Source organism: Capricornis sumatraensis, chromosome 1 (assembly GCF_032405125.1).
Source record: "Capricornis sumatraensis isolate serow.1 chromosome 1, serow.2, whole genome shotgun sequence".
In the NCBI taxonomy this organism is placed as follows: Eukaryota; Metazoa; Chordata; class Mammalia; order Artiodactyla; family Bovidae; genus Capricornis; species Capricornis sumatraensis.
The window spans coordinates 153,021,799-153,036,461 of record NC_091069.1 but is presented as its reverse complement, the minus strand read 5'-3'; the positions used below and the strand labels follow the sequence as shown (position 1 = coordinate 153,036,461).

General features: G+C 41.5%; 1 pseudogene; it reads left to right on the top strand.

Moving 5' to 3' along the window:
* The first annotated feature begins 6,937 nt into the window (after positions 1–6,937).
* On the top strand, positions 6,938–7,222 carry LOC138090662 (ubiquitin-related modifier 1 pseudogene; annotated as a pseudogene).
* The last annotated feature ends 7,441 nt before the right edge of the window (positions 7,223–14,663 follow it).

Sequence of the window (14,663 nt, the reverse complement as noted above, 5' to 3'; positions counted from 1 at the left end):
CTCTGAGAATATACAATAGTAGGCCAGTAGACACCAAAAGCCTCAGTGTAACATAGTATCTTTCAAGAGCACTCATTTTATTTGAACTTAAAAAAATTTTTTTAAGGTTTATGTCACTCTTTAAAATACACATAAATTAAAAAAAAAAATAGAAGAATGTCCTTTTTGACATGAAGTGCTTCTAAATTTTCCCCCAGGCCTCACCAATGGACAAAAAATACAAATTCACACTGTGCTTAGAATACTGTAGTGGAAAAGTTAAGAGAAACACTTATTCACTATGTGCCAAGAACTATATGTTCTGCAGGAGAGGAAAAACTATGAACAAAGGCCCAGTTGTAACTTTCAAGAGTTGACTGTTCAGGAGGAGGACGGGCACAGACCTCTCATAGGATAAAAACACTGATCTCTGATGGAGGGCAAATATGATTAACATCCTATACCAAGAAAAGCATTGACATCTTTCCTAGTTGTGGAATTAACTGCCACTCAACAGCACCATGCCAATCCTGAGAATGTGGTTTCATAAATGTCCTAAATAGGTAGCAATACCCAGGATCTGCTTTCTAGTGGGAAATGCATGGTGGACCTTAACTGACATCTCTCAAGGGAAGAAGATTTAAGTTGAAGCCTACTTTATCCATGGAAGGTCCAGTATTTAATGGTGCCATGGAAACAGATATTCTAATTAATTTCCCTTTTATGCCTCGCTTTTTGAAGTATATTTATTGTCACACAGTGTATGCAGGAAAAAGAAGAAAAACAACTTACTTCCATTGCTGGTGAACTTGACACATTGTGTATATCAACATGAACCAAATAAAAAGAGACGCAAGATGAAGTGAGCATGTGAAAAGGAGAAATGTTAACTATATAAAAATAATGAAATACATCTTTAAAATCATGGACTGTCACAAAAACTAAAGTATTTCTATTACTACATTCACATAATCAATAAACTGAAACTAGTCCTGATGGAATTCCAGTTGAGCTGTTTCAAATCCTGAAAGATGATGCTGTGAAAGTGCTGCACTCAGTATGCCAGCAAATTTGGAAAACTTTGCTGTGGCCACAGGACTGGAAAACATCAGTTTTTATTCCAATGCCAAAGAAAGGCAATGCCAAAGAATGCTCAAACTACCGCACAATTGCACTCATCTCACATGCTAGTAAAGTAATGCTCAAAATTCTCCAAGCCAGGCTTCAGCAATACATGAACCATGAACTCCCTGATGTTTAAGATGGTTTTAGAAAAGGCAGAGGAACCAGAGATCAAATTGCCAACATCCGCTGGATCATGGAAAAAGCAAGAGAGTTCCAGGAAAACATCTATTTCTGCTTTATTGACTATGCCAAAGCCTTTGACTGTGTGGATCACAATAAACTGGAAAATTCTGAAAGAGATGGGAATACCAGACCACCTAACCTGCCTCTTGAGAAACCTATATGCAGGTCAGGAAGCAACCGTTAGAACTGGACATGGAACAACAGACTTGTTCCAAATAGGAAAAGGAGTAGGTCAAGGCTGTATATTGTCACCCTGCTTATTTAACTTCTATGCAGAGTACATCATGAGAAACGCTGGACTGGAAGAAACACAAGCTGGAATCAAGATTGCCTGGAGAAATATCAATAACCTAAGATATGCAGATGACACCATCCTTATGGCAGAAAGTGAAGAGGAGCTAAAAAGCCTCTTGATGAAAGTGAAAGAGGAGAGTGAAAATGTTGGCTTAAAGCTCAACATTCAGAAAATGAAGATCATGGCATCTGGGCCCATCACTTCATGGGAAATAGATGGGGAAACAGTAGAAACAGTGTCAGACTTTATTTTGGGGGGCTCCAAAATCACTGCAGATGGTGATTGCAGCCATGAAATTAAAAGACGCTTACTCCTTGGAAGAAAAGTTATGACCAACCTAGATAGCATATTCAAAAGCAGAGACATTACTTTGCCGACTAAGGTCTGTCTAGTCAAGGCTATGGTTTTTCCTGTGGTCGTGTATGGATGTGAGAGTTGGACTGTGAAGAAGGCTGAGCACCAAAGAATTGATGCTTTTGAACTGTGGTGTTGGAGAAGACTCTTGAGGGTCTTGGACTGCAAGGAGATCCAACCAGTCCATTCTGAAGGAGATCAACCCTGGGATTTCTTTGGAAGGAATGATGCTAAAGCTGAAGCTCCAGTACTTTGGCCACCTCATGCGAAGAGTTGACTCATTGGAAAAGACTCTGATGCTGGGAGAGATTGGGGACAGGAGGAGAAGGGGACAACAGAGGATGAGATGGCTGGATGGCATCACAGACTCGATGGACATGAGTCTGAGTGAACTCCAGGAATTGGTGATGGACAAGGAGGCCTGGCGTGCTGTGATTCATGGGGTGGCAAAGAGTTGGACACGACTGAGCAACTGAACTGAACTGAACTGAACTGAGTCATACAGAGGCATATACTCTGCAATCCAGAAAGCTTATTTAATTGGTGAAAGACTCAAATCAGGTTTTTGAGACAAAAGGTTATTTCCCAGCAGGATCCCAAAATTCAGGGTATCATTTTGGAGCACACCAGCATAACATCATTATTAATTTCTATGCTTGCTGGGTAGTTTGCACATCTCCATCATCCATGTTTCTGTGAGTAGAGATGAACATAGTGGAAATTAAACAAGCCACACCTGCTGAAGCATTGGGAAATTGGATGATCTTGAATAGGTTACTTAATCTTAGTCATATGTAAAATGTGGAAAATACCTACCTCATTATGTGAAGATAAAATGAGATAATGTATAGAAAGTGATAGTGTCTGGTACACGGTGGGGGCTTTTGAAAATAGTTGTTATTCATTGCTATTACTGTCTCTACAAATAGAGCTTGTCCCTCCTCAACAAACTGCCAATCGACCTGCCAAGCAATGCAAGGAGATGCATGTGGGGCTGTGCTACCCTCAGGAAGTGAGAGGGAGTTATGGAAACCACCTTCCAAGGGCCTTTGAAACACACAAGGACGGGTGTATCCAGACCTATCTAGGAGAAGATCTGTATGGGTTTTAAAAACCTGCCCAAGCTTGTGTCACTGACAAAGCCCAGTAAAAATTCCCAGGAAATAAAAATAGAATCTGGGTAATAAAACAAGGTCTAACCTTTCTTTCTCTTTTTCTTTGTGCTTAGTCTAGCGTCACCTGCTCACAGGACGCAGTGTGTAGAGTGCCTCATGAGGCCCTTCATACTAGGGGTCCTCCTGAGAAAAGGCTCCACCGATAGCGTGTCACTCAGCGATTCAAGATGGCGGCGGTGGTAGGCGCTGCATGCAGAGCCCTGAGATGAACCTTGGCCTTCTCCTAAGAATTCCGCCCCTCCCTGCAGAGTTCTCTATAAAGCAACTCCGCCTATGACCTATCAGGGGAGTTTATGCTCTTGAGCAGGAGTTCCCAACCTCTAGACCTTAAACTGGTACCTCCTTCAGATCAACCACGGCACTAGATTAGAAATACTGTGCACAATAAATGTAATGTGCTTGAATCATCCTAAAACCATCCCCCACCCCCACCCCCACCCCCATACTCGGTCCATGGAAAAATTGTCTTCCACGAAATCAATCCTTGGTGCCAAAAGTACTGGAGACCGCTGCTTTAGAGTGTGAACTCACATCTATCCATTCTCTGTTCAAAGAACAAGTTTTCCTTTGCTTCTGGATCAGACTTGGTCTCTCCCCTTCGATGGGTTAGAAAGACTCCAGGCAGAAGGACCCTTGTTGTGGACTGACTCAAAATGGTCAGTAACAACTGCAAAACATTGCAAACTCTTTCCCAGAATGATCAAGAAGTAAGCCCTGGAAGTTTAGTATTAAGCCCTCCTCTATGGGTTTTAAATTTGTAAAAATATTATATGCTTCCTCAGAGTGGTATAAGATTCTTGGCAGGTATGGATGGATTAATCTAAAAGGTATCAAAGCCATCACAGTTACCCTCCCCCAGAAGAATTCCCTAGTGATTGACCAATAACCAGGACATGCCATAGACAGACAGCAGCCCACTCTGCACAGGTTACCTGGTATGGGGCTAGGTGGGATGGGATGTAAATGAAAGTGAGCAAAGAGACAAACAGAGTAAACTAAAGTGCACCAAGGCATTGGTACATGAAATCATCGAGGCACTGCCCTCTAATACTAAAGGTCATCAGGAAATGTAGAGTAGAGTAAGCTACCTTTCTATATAAATCCAAATCAAAAGGCAGAGGGGAATGCTTATAGTTCTGTTCATGATAAAATAGTCAAAGAAGAAAAGAGGCAAAGATGCAGAAAATTGACATGCAGATGAGACCCACATAGATCAAATAGGTTGTCAAGGATGTTCACAGCAAAACGCTTGTGTGGAAACCCAAGCTTTCAGGGAAGTAGGAAAGATCACCAGATTCTCACCCCTGGTGAGGCTACTTTGTGACACAGGTGAAAAGCCAAGTACCCATCTTAGATTTTATAAGCAAATGTGAAAAATGACTGAATCATAGCAAAATCGTCACTCATGCCTTTGTAGAATATACAGATGAGAATGTGTTCAAGAAATCTCAAATCTGTTCACAGAAGTGAAATCGTTGGGAATGAAAGTAAGCTCTGCTTTCAGCATGAGGACGCCTTGAGGCTTAACAAGTCACATGTATCTGCCCTAACAAGTCACAGATTAGGGCAGATGTGCAAATCAGACTTATCATTATAGCCTACCAGAAAATTATGATGTCTAGAGTGTAGCTCGAGACCCAAGCTTGAGTTGATGCAAATCAGAAAAGCAGCTTGAGGGATTTCCCCAGCAGTCCAGTGGTTAAGAATCCACACTTCCATTGCAGGAGGCATGAGTTTGATCCCTAGTCTGGGAACTAAGACCTCTCATGCTGCATGGCCAAAAAATAAATAAAAATGAATTTTAAAAAGAGAAATAATTAAAAGAAAAAATCAATTTTAAAAAAGAAAAGAAAAGTAGGTTGATCTTCTCCTTCCCTTCTGGGCTGGATGGAGCCCACAGCAGCTGTGGGAATCTTAGAAGGAAGGCTCCAATTTGCGGGAACCAGTGGTGGTTCATGGGATGGAATTGAGAGTTCCAAGAAGCCTACTACAGGATTCAGACTTGCCCAGTTATGTTTAGAAAACTGAAGAATGTGCTGACAGAAGCCCATTTTTGTGTGACTGAGAAGTCTCTAAGGGGAAAACCCAGGTTGAAAGTTATGCATAATGAGCTCCACTAACCACAAAGAGTTCTATGAAGGGATGGATGAGGGGTGTGGACCCAACATGGCAGCACTAACTCTCATAAGTCCCAGTTGGACTAATGTTTGAGACCTGGAGAGAGGGAGGAGACAGTAAAAATCTGAAAGGAGGGGGATAAAATTTAGCAAGCCCTCAGCACAGGTTTGAGGCCTCACTTCCAGAGTATGGCGCAGCAAGGGAAGAGTGTTTTCCCTTTTGCCACAGCCTGCCCCACCCCACAGCAATGGCTCCCCAAGGATTCCAGGATCCATTAATGCCTGGAGGACATGCAAGTGATGCCCTTTAATAGTTGTTTGGGAGCACATGTGACACTGTCCTTGGTGGTGAAGAATATTCAGGGCGCATTATAAAGAACTGAAGCTCTTATGAGAACAAAGGGACCAGGGCCTGTGTAACTGTGATTATTCTGTTTTAATGAGACAATATCATGTTCTTGTTAATCATGTGAGCTCAGGAATCAAATGACCTGGGTTCAAACTCAGGTTCCACACTAACTGCAAACAACTCACCAACGTCTCTGGGTCTCAATTTTCACATCTATTAAGTAGGGATAATGGCAGGACTTAACTCACAGAATCATTGAGAGGATTAAATAAGTAAAAAGCTCGGAAAAGTTTCTGGTACATAAAAGGGGCTCAACAAGTATTAGGTTTGTTTCTTGTTTTTTGACTAATGAGTGTACCCACTGGCTCATGATAGCTAAGCAAATACATGAGAGAAATACTTTCTTCACCAAAACCAAAAAAGATTTCTATTACTTACATCAAATCTGCATGCACAATCAGGCTTGAGAGAGCTTCTGGGAGCTATACCAGGGTTCACTGATGTGTATGTGGGTACTTCCTCTTCCAAAAATCACTTAAAGGAGCCTACAGCTCTAAAATATAAAAATAGGTTTAAATAAGTAAGAATCAGAACATAAAATGGGACCAAGATAGAGCTAAAAAACATACACACTTGCTAGCCGAGCTACATAATAGAGAGGTCAAAGGTCTTTCAAGATACATAGAACCCTGTTTTGATGTGCCCTAATCTGGCAGGGATGCTGGGACACGGAAATTTATATTAATGTTGCCCTTTTTATATTCCAAGTGCACAATTGTGATGGAGATAGCATATAGCTGCTGTCACACTATGCGGCCCATGTACAGAGTCCTATCAAAAGACAAGAAAGAAGTAAAGAAATAAAACTCAATTCTTTTTCCCTGCCTCAGAAAAAACAACTCCTTGAACCAACTTAAATATGGAAACCTAGAAAGACAAGGTTAAAGTAGTGATTTGTATGGGTGCCAATCAGAAGAGTCAAATATCTTCATTTATTTTAAAGACTCTTTATCATCCAGAAATAATTCATCAGTCATCAATAGAAATCACTCTACGAAGTGGGTATATTAAAGAATTGTTGTTAGAGTGTGTGTAGGTTGCCATGCAAACAAACAATCTGTCCATGTGATCAAAGCCAGTTGGAAAATGCTGAGTTAGGGCAGCTGGGTACCAATTCGGCAAACATAAAAAGATGTCCCCTGAAACCTGAAAGAGACAATATTATTTTACAATTTTAAAGAAAAAAAAAGTATTTAAAACATAAAGTTCAATTTGCTTGGAGTATGTGATCATTTAGGCTCAGGGATATGGAAGAGACTAGAAGAGATGGGGAGTTTCTGGTGAGTTCGGCTTCCTCAGAATGGCAGCACCCTTGTTAGTGGAGGTGGAGTTCAGAGGCAGTGTGGAGCTCCTGTTCAACGGTGTGGAGAAGCATATAGTCACCTTACCTGGAGGAACCTCCTTGTCTGGATCAAGAAGAATTTGCTAAAAGAGCAGAGTGGCCAGAGCTGTTCATCGGAGGCAACAGCTGTTCATCCCTGCAGTCAGTGGTTCTGGTGCTGATTAACGATGCCTACTGGGAACTGCTGAACTACAGCTTCAGAACCAGGACAGCATCTTCATCTCCATGCTGCACAGTGGCTAAGGGCCACTCTGTGTGTCTGGGCCCCCTTGGGATGGGGAGAACAGGACGATCAGATGTCCCCTGCCCCCCTACTTCCAGATCTCCCTGTCCCCCTTGGCTGCTTTCTCACTCTGTCCCCTGAGCTCCCTCCAGGCAGGGAAATAAAAATGAGACTTTCTCAGGCACATGAGCAAGGGAAGGCAGGCCGGCTGGCAGGTGCCTGGGCCAGGCACTCCTTCTCCCAGCAGCTAAGGTGCGGGACGGTGCCCCTCAGTGTGGCAGGAGTGGAGGGGGTCTGTGTGGCCAGGGGACCCTGCAGCTGTCCCTGCTTGTGTGTTACTGAGTTACTGCTGACAAGGCACTGCAGCTCCTGGGCCACGGTGCCTTGCTGGCGAAGATGAATGAACCTCAGTAGCTGATGGCAGGCCCCTCCTTTCTCAAAAATTGGAAACGGAAGCCTCCATCTCAGTTTCCCCATCTGAACAGCAGAGGTCTCTGCCTGTCCCCCACTGATATTATGGAACTCCAGCTGGGGTCCCTTATTCAGTGCTGATCATCCCCCCATGCACACACACAGCAGCTGCTCCTCCAACACCCCTCCTCCTGCTCCACCATCCACAGCCCTTAACCCTGGCCAGCCTCTCCACACATGAGCTACCAGATGGGCTCCTGAAATCCTCCCCCTGGCAAAAGGCTGCCTACATGCAGCTTATTCCACTGGGGACGGAGAACAGGAGGGTGTACAGCTAGACCTTGAACTGGCAAATGGAGCCATGAGGTGGGGGAATTCAGTTGTGCCTCAGTTTCCACCCCAAATTTTTATAGTATCTGAAATTAAGGGGGCTTCCCATGGTTCAGGCAGTAAAGAATCCACCTGCAATGCAGGAGATGTGAGTTTGATCCCTGGGTCAGGAAGATCCCCTGGAGAAGGGAATGGCTACCACTCCAGTATTCTTGCCTGGAGAATTCCTTGGACAGAGGAGCCTAGTGGGCTATAGTCCATGGGGTTGCAAAGAGTCGGAAACGATTGAGTGAGTAACACACACAGGAAGAGATGGGATAGTGATAAAATACAAATTCTCACCTCATTTCCATATATAATGAGTTTTATGCATGTTACCAATAGATTTGAATTCAAACTTCAAATCAAATGCTGTCACAAAGTGATTAGGAAGAGATTTGCAGCTAAGCATTTTAATAACCCATACCAGTCTATTTAGTGATACTTTCATCCTCTACCATCGCCACAAAGTACTAACATATGGGAGAACACAGAGCACATCACTCCTACTATTACTCCCAAACAGATCTTGCTTTGAGTTTCTTTAACCCAGTGGCAGTTCCATCCTCAGAGTCCTGACGCCTGAATCAACTTTGATCTTCTCTGCCTTCCCTCTTCCCTCTCCTCATTCCAATTAGTAGCCATACTTTGTGCCTTCTACCCAAGCCATGTTTCTTGCATGAATCTTCTGTTTGCTTTCATATCCCTTCACCTGACTTAACTATAGTGTCACAGTGTTAGTCGCTCAGTTGTGCCCGACTCTTTGCGACCCATGGATTCAGCCCACCAGGCTCCTCTGTCCATGGGATTTTCCAGGCAAGAATACTGGAGTGGATTGTCATTTACTTCTCCAGGGGATCTTCCCAACCCAGGGATCGAAGCTGGGTCTCTTGCACTGCAGGCAGATTCTTTACCAACTGAGCTACAAGGGAAGCCACTAACTATGATGCCCCCCACTGAATGCCCCTAGCTTTTGCTCTATTCTCTACATAACTAATGTTATGCATTGTGACCACAGTGATCTATAACCCTAGCTTTTTAAAGAGGCAGGATACAGGATGCTTGGGGCTGGTGCACTGTGATGACCCAGAGGGATGGTATAGGGAGGGAGGTGGGAGGGGGGTTCAGGATGGGGAACACGTGTACACCCGTGGCAGATTCATGTTGATGTATGGCAAAACCAATACAATATTGTAAAGTAATTAGCCTCCAATTAAAATAAATAAATTTATATTTAAAAAAAAGAAGTTCAGGCCCCTTTAAAAAGTTAGAATTAATAATGATAATAATAATAATAAAGAGGCAGGTAAGGAATAACCTGGCAGTCCAGCAGTTAAAACTCTGTGCTTCCACTTCAGGGCACATGGGCTTGATCCTTGGTCAGGGAACCAAGATTTCACATGCCACACAACACAGTAAAAAAAAAAAGGAAAAAAAAAACTGGAATTGCCAATCAAAATAAAAAGGGGAAGACACAAATAATTGTATAGAAATCAAATTAAAAAGTAAAGAAACAGGTAAATTTACTTTTCATCTCTCTTATAGCAGAGAGTGGAGCAGTTGCACACCAATTTACAAATTTGAGACTGAAGTAAAGTAAAAAAATAAACTCCAATTCTGTCTCCCTGCATCAGTAACACTCCATGAAACCAACTCCTTGGACTAACTTAAGTATAGAAACCTAGGGAGTAAAAGGCAAGCTTAAAGCAGCAATTAGTATGGGTGCTAATAAAAGGATGTCTGCCTCGCTCAGTCTGAAATATATCCTAAGAAATATTGAAAGGAAGAAATATGAATAGTTTATCTCAACACCCTACTCTTGATCTATTGCAGCTCAGTGACTTTCATGTCTCTGCATCTCCTTGGATAACATTATGGAAAACCCAACAAGGAGCCAACAGAAGATGAGTAATGGTGTGATGACTCAGACAAGAACAAGATGTCTCTGAATGAAAGAACAGTGTGCTGCAACCACAGGAAATCAGAAGCAGGAATCATCATAAGAGCCAAAAGGCAGACTTGAGGCAGCACATCTGCCAACCACAAAAAACTTTCCGCAGCTTGCAACTGGATTAAACTAGTGGCTGTCCTGAGTAAAGACTCCAGTGTCTACAGTATGCTACCTTCTCTGAGCCCTTAAATATGGTTTCCTTTTGATATATTGTTTAAAAAATCCCTTTGTGCCAGGCATTTCCTAAAGCTCTGCTGTGTGAGAGGATTATCTATCCATTGCAGGAGGGTCTGTAAATTCACAATAGCTTTTCAGCTATTGGGATGGACTTGTGGTACATAATGCTGACTTCCAACTCCCTATCTCTATTTCTCTACTTGCTTATTAACACAAGCCACATGTTAGAGGGCATACTAATATTCCCAGAAAAAAACTTATACAGGTATCCCCAGCTTTTCAAAAGTTTGGTTTATCCCACTTTGCTTTCACGAAAGACCTATGTTAGTACATATTTTCACTAACCAAAAGAAATCCCAAGAGGATTTTGCTTTTATGAAAAAAGACAAAAGATGAAAATAGCACTCAGTGTTTGTTTTGCAGCAGCTGTTATAGAGACAGAGAGCACCCAAGCCATGAGAGTGGCCCCACCAAGCTCCTTCCCCGGGAACTACACTCAACATCTCAGCATCAAGTCACCATAACTTTGAACTCTGTGAGCATCTGTGCTTTGTCCCCACTTATTTTGTGCATCCGTTAGCAAGATGTGTCCTCAGGTAACTGTTTGCTTCATGCCATTTCAGCTTAACAAAACATTTCATAGAAATACTGTACTTTAAGGAAGCAGGGGAAACCTATATTTCTTGGCTTTCCTTACAAGTGGGTAATGGCAGCCACCATAATATAGTTCTGGTCAATAAAATGTAAGCTGAAGTCATTGGGTGGAGCTCCTAGAAAAACCTGTTAAAGACTCATCTGGCATACACCTTCTCATTCTTTCTCAGTTTTTATTTCTCATGCCTGAAATGTGGACAACAGCTACAGCCATCATCTTGCAACCATGAAAGAAAGGCAGGAAAATCATAAAGACTTCAACCCCAACAGCCTCAAGCTACTGAACAAACACCAGCAACCATCTATCTCTGGGTTTCTTGTTACATGAGAAAATAAAACATTATTTAATTAATTAATAACATTCTGCTTACTATTAAATGCACTTAATGAGAAAAAAACTGACACAGTTGTTTAAACGGGAAATAACAAGATTAATATTCCATCCATGATCTGCGATGGAGCCTTCTTTGTATGTATGTCTGTGTGTCTGTGTGTGCTGTACACTCACATGTACAGTATGCTATGATAACTCTCAGATGATGTTACGGACTGAATGTTTGTATTCCCTCAAAAAACATAAGTTGAAGCCCTGCCTACCAAGGTGTTGGCATTCGGAGACTGGGCTTCTAGGAGGTAATTAGGGTGAGAAGGATGCAGAGTTGAATGTGTATCCAGGACATCCAACTGTGACATGAGTTCTTTCCATTATCTTGGGAATATTTACTTAATACTAAATCTCAGTTTCCCTCACTATAAAATGGGAATATTTGGCATTACCTATTAAATACAATATTTATAAATCTTTAAAGCAGGCCTGGGAAAAGAGCAAACATGCAATAAGAGCTCCTGTTATTAATAATCATGATGATGATGGTGCCCTGAATTGGGTAACATTTCCTAAACTCATCATAGCCACCAGTGGAAATGACACTCTGGTAGACAATGAGAGGTGGTCACATTTTAAACTTTTGAGTAAAAGACAATGGTTAAAAAGCTTGGATTTTGGAGTCAGACCTAGAGTCAAAGCATCTTCAACACCAATACATACTATGAACTTAAGCAGGTTCTTACTTCTCTAGTAATAATACTATACTAATAATACTATTGTAGGTTGGGGGCAAGGTTCTAGTTCTAGTTCAGCCACTTAGTCGTGTCCAACTCTCTGTGACCCCATAAATCGCAGCACACCAGGCCTCCCTGTCCATCACCAACTCCCGGAGTTCACTCAGACTCGCATCCATCAAGTCAGTGGTGCCATCCAGCCATCTCATCCTCTGTCGTCCCCTTCTCCTCCTGCCCCCAATCCCTCCCAGCATCAGAGTCTTTTCCAATGAGTCAACTCTTTGCATGAGGTGGCCAAAGTACTGGTGTTTCAGCTTTAGCATCATTCCTTCCAAAGAAATCCCAGGGCTGATCTCCTTCAGAATGGATCTCCTTGCAGTCCAAGGGACTCTCAAGAGTCTTCTCCAACACCACAGTTCAAAAGCATCAATTCTTCTGCGCTCTGCCTTCTTCACAGTCCAATTCTCACATCCATACATGACCACTGGAAAAACCATAGCCTTGAGTAGATGGACCTTAGTCGGCACAGTAATGTCTCTGCTTTTGAATATGCTATCTAGGTTGGTCATAACTTTTCTTCCAAGGAGTAAGTGTCTTTTAATTTCATGGCTGCAGTCACCATCTGCAGTGATTTTGAAGCCCAAAAAAATAAAGTCTGACACTGTTTCCACTGTTTCCCCATCTATTTCCCATGAAGTGATGGGACCGGATGCCATGATCTTCGTTTTCTGAATGTTGAGTTTTAAGCCAACTTTTTCAGTCTCCTCTTTCACTTTCATCAAGAGGCTTTTTAGTTCTTCTTCACTTTCTGAATTGAAGTTCACTTCACTTTCTGCTTCACTTTCTTCTGGTGTCATCTGCATATCTCAGGTTATTGATATTTCTCCAGGCAATCTTGATTCCAGCTTGTGTTTCTTCCAGCCCAGCTTTTCTCATGATATACACTGCATATAAGTTAAATAAGCAGGGTGACAATATACAGCCTTCACGTGCTCCTTTTCCTATTTGGAACCAGTCTGTTGTTCCATGTCCAGTTCTAACTGTTGCTTCCTGACATGCATACAGATTTCTCAAGACACAGGTCAGGTGGTCTGGTATTCCCATCTCTTTCAGAATTTTCCACAGTTTATTGTGATCCACACAGTCAAAGGCTTTGGCATAGTCAATAAAGCAGAAATAGATGTTTTCTGGGACTCTTGCTTTTCCATGATCCAGCGGATGTTGCCAATTTGATCTCTGGTTCCTCTGCCTTTTCTAAAACCAGCTTGAACATCAGGAAGTTCACGGTTTGCATATTGCTGAAGCCTGGCTTGGAGAATTTTGAGCATTACTTTACTAGCATGTGAGATGAGTGCAATTGTGCAGTAGTTTGAACTTTCTTTGGCATTGCCTTTCTTTCGGATTAGAAAGAAAACTGACCTTTTCCAGTCCTGTGGCCACTGCTGAGTTTTCCAAATTTGCTGGCATACTGAGGGCAGCACTTTCACAGCATCATCAGCATATATGTAAAGGACTTAATGTTTATAAGAAATCAAATCCATGGCACTAGCATCAGATTTTAAATAATTTCATAAACTCATGATACATTATAGAGTCCCACATCACTCCATTTTCCTCCACCTGCTATTTCAGTGTTAGCTCAGATTGTTAAAAACCAGCAATCCTTTGGTCAAGTTCCCCAGGTGTAGCTCATTAAAATTACCTAGCAAATATAATCTTATTCAAGGACAGATTCTCAACAACAACAAAAAAAGACTTAGAATACTGAAATTAACTAATCAAGCTCCAAAGAATTAAGCAATAGGGCTTTTATAGCGCTTTTTTAACCAAATTATTTCTTTATTTATTTTTTAGTTGGAATATAATTGCTTTACAATGCTGTGTTAGTCTCTGCTGTACAACAGTGCAAATCAGCTGTAACTATACATATATCCCCTCCCTCTTGAGCCTCCCTTCCATCTTCCCCATCTCATCCCCATAGATCATCACAGAGCACCGAGCTGAGCTCCCTGTTCTATACAGCAGCTTTCCACTAGCTATCTATTTTACACATGGTAATGAATATGTGTCAATGCTACTCTATCAAGAGAATTAAGTAATAATAGATTCTTAATTTTTATTATAAATAGAGCCTGGTGGAATTAGGTGCATCAAAAAATTCATTCTACTTCTTATTTAGATGTATCTAAAAATCAGAGAAAATTGAAAGAATACCTCTTGTTGAGATAATGATACAATCAAAACACTACCAACTGAAATATATTCAAATTTAAGGTAAATCATCCAAATTGAATGAATTAAATTCAAAATAATTTAAGTGTATAAATGGGATAGCTTCTAGAGACACTATTTCAACCACACTTTCCATGTTGCTTTTGTAGATCAAAGCAAGTGACCTATATCTTTAGCTTACTGGCACAAAGGGAGCTCTTCTGGAATCTCCAAAAATATTTATTTGAGGGGTTTTTCAGAAGTAACATTACATCTAAGCTAGAAGAACTGATTAAAGAAATGGAACTTTGGCCTGTTTAAGGTATTATGTTTTTTTTTAATTTCATAGAGTAAAAAAAAAGCATGCAGAATAAGTTAGTGTTTCATAAACTATGGCCTTCCCACCCTTCTCCCCACTTACGGAACCAAGCTGTTTTTACAATACCATGGAGGTCCTGTTTGGTAGAAACAAAATTACTTTGTATATAACTCCTCCCTGTCCTAGGACTCCAGAGAGATGAGGATTCTTTTTACTAAACAGGTTCTCACATTTCCAATTATGACACAGGGCATTGATTATGCAATAGTACCTCTAATATCGAAATCAGTCTACCTTTGTTTTTGCT